The sequence below is a fragment of the Apium graveolens genome, chromosome 2 (assembly GCF_009905375.1).
Source record: "Apium graveolens cultivar Ventura chromosome 2, ASM990537v1, whole genome shotgun sequence".
Taxonomy (NCBI): Eukaryota; Viridiplantae; Streptophyta; class Magnoliopsida; order Apiales; family Apiaceae; genus Apium; species Apium graveolens.
Window position 1 is genome coordinate 201,311,549 of NC_133648.1, and position 6,119 is coordinate 201,317,667.

Here is a 6,119-nt window from a genome sequence, read left to right on the forward strand (position 1 = left end):
AACTTTATAGTCCCGACGGATGATAACTGAACATCCATCGAGAGTGTATCTTATGTAACAATAAGTATTGTAGCACATTTCTGCAAACAACAAAGTTTCAGTCTAGTAGATTCTGTAGGATTCTCTAAGTCATGTTGACTACTAGATTGATATACAAAATAGGTTGGCTAATTATAAATATGAGATGTTTTGTAATTCTGTATAAAGTGAAATGGAGTCAAGTGATAGATAGACTCCCGACGGATGATCTACAAGGCTCCCGACGGATGATCAACATAATCCCAACGGATGTTCAACATAATCCCGACGGATGATCATATTCAAAATAGCTGTTGATAGTGACAACACAGTCACATGCGTCGGGTGTTTGCAAAAGGATTGTGGCAGCCTGTTAAGCAGGATTTTGAGAACAAAGAAGCATTACCATTTTCATGCAAATGTGAAGATATTCAAAGATGCTGAATAGAGTAATGTTGCAGCATGATATTAGACTAGATTCATTTTGTTTTATTTTCTTGTCTTATTATCATGTAACTTGGTGATATATAAACCAAGAGTATCAAGTAGAACAACTAACAAAGCAAACACATTTTTCAGAGAGATAGATAAAGCTATACTTGTTAAGAATTTCTCTGTAGTTTGTTTGTTCACTTATAAAATAGATGTGTGCTATTCAAAGCATCACAGAGTTCTCAATCTGATATATATATGGTGGATACATTCCAATCCACCAGAAAGTTTTAAAGCTTTGTGTTTTATTACTTAGTGTTTTGATTTCTATTATTCTTCCATTCCGCATTACTGCAAATCAAACACTGTTATATATATTAAGTTAGAACATTTTTAAAATCTCAAAAAGTAGCCAGCATTACATTTAACCCCCCTTCTATAATTTTTATTATATTATTTGGGAATAACACTATATGAGAATTAGCTGCTTCGAAAACTGCCATACCATCAACATTTAGCTCTATGACTTCAAGAATTATGGCCATTTGAGGTGGAACATCTGGATTTATCTCCAAGACCTCAGTACCAGTACAATGCCATGGTGATTCTGAAATGATGGGCTCAACTTGAGTGGACTATTTTGCATCTACATCAACAGCAGGAACAAGGAGGATAACAGAATGTGGAATGATATATTGAGTGGACTACATGAAAGTATCAATACTTAGACCTGCAGGGAGATTATCAGTACTTAGTACATCAGAGTTATCCGAGGGTCTATAGACTGTTGTTCAGCAGCTGTTTCTTTAGTACTTTATGCACCTGTAAATTTTTTCACAAAAATACTTAAATCTCTATATTCTTTTTAAAGTAGTCTCACTACTCCTCACTCCATTCATCTTATGACTTTTAATAGTCAGAGTTTCCTCACAAGGATTAACTAAATCCTGGCACTCATCTACCTCTACTTTTTCCAGGTAAGGATCCTGCCTCTCTTGATTATGTTTTTTTCTAGATATTTTATCTCATTCTCACATGAAAGGCTCATATAATTTTGTTCTACAGAAATAAGAGGTGGATGAGAAGAGTTTTTAGTGGTTACATGACTAGGGGTACCCTTTTGTAAAGGACTATACATGGTCATTCCTTCAGGATTTATAGAACTAACAGAAACTGACATAACAATATCAGGATTTAAATTAAATGCTGATAAAGAAAGATCAGTATTTGTACCTTGTGCTTCTGAAGGTTCATCTTACAAATTAGCATCCAATGGAGGTACTAATAGAATATCAGCAGATGATGGAGATGGATGTATCTTCCCTTCAGTATCAACTACCAAGATGACTGGACCAGGAGTCAAGCCTTCACTACCACTTTGAGGTAGTGGTTCTTGTGGGTCTGGAGATTCAGGAGTTGCTGGATTACTTTGAAACTCAGGTTCTTGTGTACTCCTCTCCTCAGATTCAGTGTCTGACTTGTGCAGCTCCAAGTTTGAAACCAGGTGTATGCTTAAAGGTATCTCTCTCAATAGGCTTTCAAAAATCCTTGATTTTGGAAGTTTCAGTTGTAATCTTGACAATTGCTTTATGGACTTTGCAGCAAGAGGCTCAATTAAAAAAATAACCCCATCAACCAACTCTGCTTGTTTCTTTCTTTTTACAACATGTGTCTTTTGGGAAGCACCTGAGGTAAATTGTGTATATGGAAGTGTTTGGGTTGCAGTGTTGGGGTGAGCTACAACTGGGTTTACAACTGTTATTTCCTGCAGCTTAGCACTCTGTTGGTTTTGCAGACCATAAGTCACAGGAATCCTTGCAATTAGCAAGTTCCTGGAAATCAGTGGCAACCTCAAAGGTGCAAGAACAACCTTTTCTGAATCCTTAGAAATTTGATTAGAGAAAGCTCTCTCGGTGAGCTTAAAAACTGCTATAATTTGATTAACAGAGATTGGGGTATCAGGGAAATAAACATTAAAAATCAACTAACAAAATCTAGCATAATATACTATAATCCTGTCAGATTTTAGTCTATCCCCTATAAAACATAAAACAACTCTACCAAAATCATAATTTGCACTATAAATTGGAGAGTACCCAATTTGTTGTGTCATGATTGGAAGGGCATCAAAGTTTGTGCATTTGTTGTTCAAAGCCCTTGTGATGCAATCAAAGAAGAAGTTCCACTCCTTCCTTAGCCCATTCCTTTTCAGTTGTCCAGATTCTTCATATCTTTATCATAGCCAATTTTTATTGAAGAATCTTCTCATTTCAGCATCTCCCATAAATGTAGACTAAGTGTCATGAGAGGGAAGTCGAAGAACATTTCTCACAGTTTGAGGAGCGACAATTCTAATTTTTTTGTCAAATACAAATACGATGCTTGGAGTCCCAGAAGCTCCACCATCATCATACACCAGTTCTCCATAAAGCAAGAACATGGTCTCCAGAAACAATAATTGGAGCTGTAAGAGCATACCCAACCTCACCCGACCTTAAGAAATCTTGAAAAATGTGAAAATCAAGATTTATTCCATTATTGTCCAAAACTGTAGCATAATTGTTTTTAAAAAATTTGGCACCATCATGATTGAAGGGTTTAGAAGCAGCAAGTGAAAACATGATTTTTTCTGTAAGTAAGGAGCTACTGATTAGGGTTTTAGAGTTCAGGCTCGAGAGAAGAAAAGAGAGTAAGAGAATAAGAAGATAACTAGAAATTAATAAAGTGATAATTAGAAATCAAAAATTGATTTTGTTTACCACTTTACTCCAATATTCAGAAAAGATTCATCTTAGTGGGACACGTGGCATAAGTTTATTGACTGAACTATAATCATAAAAACATGTAATTATGGAAGTTAATACATGTACAGTTACCCAAAGTAATGTTTGGTAGATTACTGAATCATTTTTCCTATCCTCACGCCATCAGTTAACATCTGTTGGCACTTAAATTTACCCACTAAATTACTACTTCAATACTTTAATTAAAATATTGACCAAAAATGTATTTTGAATAAATTCAAAATATTATCAGAATATAATAGTCAATCGGGGTTTGATCATTGTCTGTATTTAATTAACTACTATCATGACTTATTAGTCAACACAAGTTTGACCAATATCGGGTTTATTCAGATAATCAAAGTTTATCATGCAACTACTGTCAAAGTTTAACTATCAAGATTTAAACTAAACTTTAATTTTTAAATATCAATTAGCATGAATACATGGCATTAGTGTTTAGCACAAGTATCAGAATTTAATAAATACTGATTCATAAAATAAGGGTACCACGCTCTAATTATCAATTACAGATCACAACATTTCATCACAGTTTGAGAATTGTCCTGAGATATTCCTAATTCATTCACCAATATGGTAAAGAAGGCTTCACAGAGTTGTTTGGTAAAGATGTCTGTTAATTCCTGATCTGTTGGAGCAAAATACAATTCCACTGTACCTTCTATTACATGTTCCCTTATGAAATGGTACCTTATACTGATGTGTTTAGTCATTAAATATTGTACCGGATTACCTGTCATTGTAATAGCACCTTGATTATCACAATATATAGGAATTTTAGAATACTCTAACCCATAACCCAGTAACTGATTCTTCATCCATAAAATTTGAGCACAACAGCTTCCTGCAACAATATATTCAACTTCTGCAGTTGAAGAAAAAATTGACTTTTGTTTCCTGATAAACCGAGAAACCAATATGCCACCAAGAAATTGGGAGCCTACTGAAGTGTTTTTCCTGTCTATTTTGCATCCTGCAAAATCAGCATCTGAATATCCAATTAGCTTAAAATCTAAATTTCTAGGATATCACAATCCAAGATTCATGGTGCCTTTAAGATATTTTAAAATTCTTTTCACAGCTAATAGATGTGGTTCCCTTGGACCAGCTTGGGACCAAACCGAGAGTGAGTAGCATGAACAAAGAGGGATTTGTGAATGAGAAAAACAAGTGTCCTATATTCATAGGAATCAATGGGAGAATGGAAAATTGCTTTGCACACTGACAGATAGCATACATGATATCATGTCTACTAGAAGTCAAATATAGGATTGAGGCAATCATACCTCTGTAGTTAGTTATTTTTACTAATGAACCGGTATTTAAGTTTAACTTGGTTGCAGTGGCCATGGGAGTTAATGCAGTTGAACTGTCTTGAATTCCAAATCTTTTGAGCAAATTCCTGGTATATTTTGCTTGATCTATGAAGATTCATTCATCTGTCTGCTTCACTTGTAATCCTAGAAAATAACTCAATTGTCTCGTCATACTCATTTAATATCTAGACTGCATTAGCTTTGCAAACCTCTCGTAGAGCTTATCATTAGTAGAACCAAAAATAATAACATCAACATATATCTGTACTAACAACAAGTCCTTACCATGGTACTTATAAAATAGAGTTTTATCAATTGTACCTCTTTTGAAACCACTTTCCAATAAGAATTGAGCAAGTGTTTCATACCATGCCCTTGGAGCTTGCTTTAGTCCATAGAGTGCCTTATCCAGCTTTTAGACATGATCTGGATACTTTGGATCAATAAACCCTGGAGGTTTGTTGGTGAGACTGCGTAGCTGTATGAACAGTTACGTGATAACTCAACACGAGAACAACACTAGAACATGACAAGTTAATAATACTACGATTACACAAGAAATCAGAAGAAATGAAGACAAGGAAAATACAAAGAATCAAAAGATTAGAAGAAGGCTTGGAGTCTGTTTACAGGTCACCGAAAGAAGTTTATTAATATGATTATGCCTCAGTGAAGAACAAAGATTAAAGACTTTTTGGGTTTCAGAAATGTTGAAGATTCAGTGTATACGTGCTACTAGAAGATTTCAGTGTATTGGCATTGATTCTAGATAGACAGTGTTCGAAGCATAGGAATCTAATGAATTGAAGACATGGTATAGACAGAGGTTAAAGAAGACAGCTGCAGTCTTGAAGTTATACTTATTCATTTATATGTTCAAGCGTCAGTGAAGAACGGTGAATGAAGTATTCAAGATTGTAGTAGCAATAATGATGTTGTCTAAAGTATAAGAGATGATTCCAATGAAAGTTCATTTATTTATTGACAGTCAGTGTCTGAAGCGATAAAGTTGTTGCAAGCTTAACAATGCAATCAAGGCTATAATACGAAGACCTGAATCGGAGTTAGTCGTCTGTGAACCAGACCAGTTGCACTAGGCGTCAATAGCTCGTGAAAGGAATCTGGGTATTATTTATAGAAGAATTGTTAAGTTGAGGAACGTACTTATATTAAACATTTATCTGTTAAAGTACGAGAAGAGGTGCACAGGGTACAGCCAAACAGCTAGAGGGATTGGCCTAGTTCAAAGTTTAATTGTTAAATTAAATAAATTTATTTAACGAACTTTAATATAATTTATTTAAGAAACTTAAAATGATTTATTATGATTTATTTTATAAACTTTAAATAAGTTTATTTGATAATTCTAAATTAGTTTATTTTATATAAGTTATATTTAAGTTTAGTTTATAAATTAATTTAGTTATAATTTAAACTTAAATAAAAAGAAATAAAAAAGAAAACAAAATAAAACAAAAAAGAAAAAGAAAATAAAGGAAACAAAAAAAAGAAAATAAAAAAAGAAGAAAAAAGCAACCAATGGTCTCTG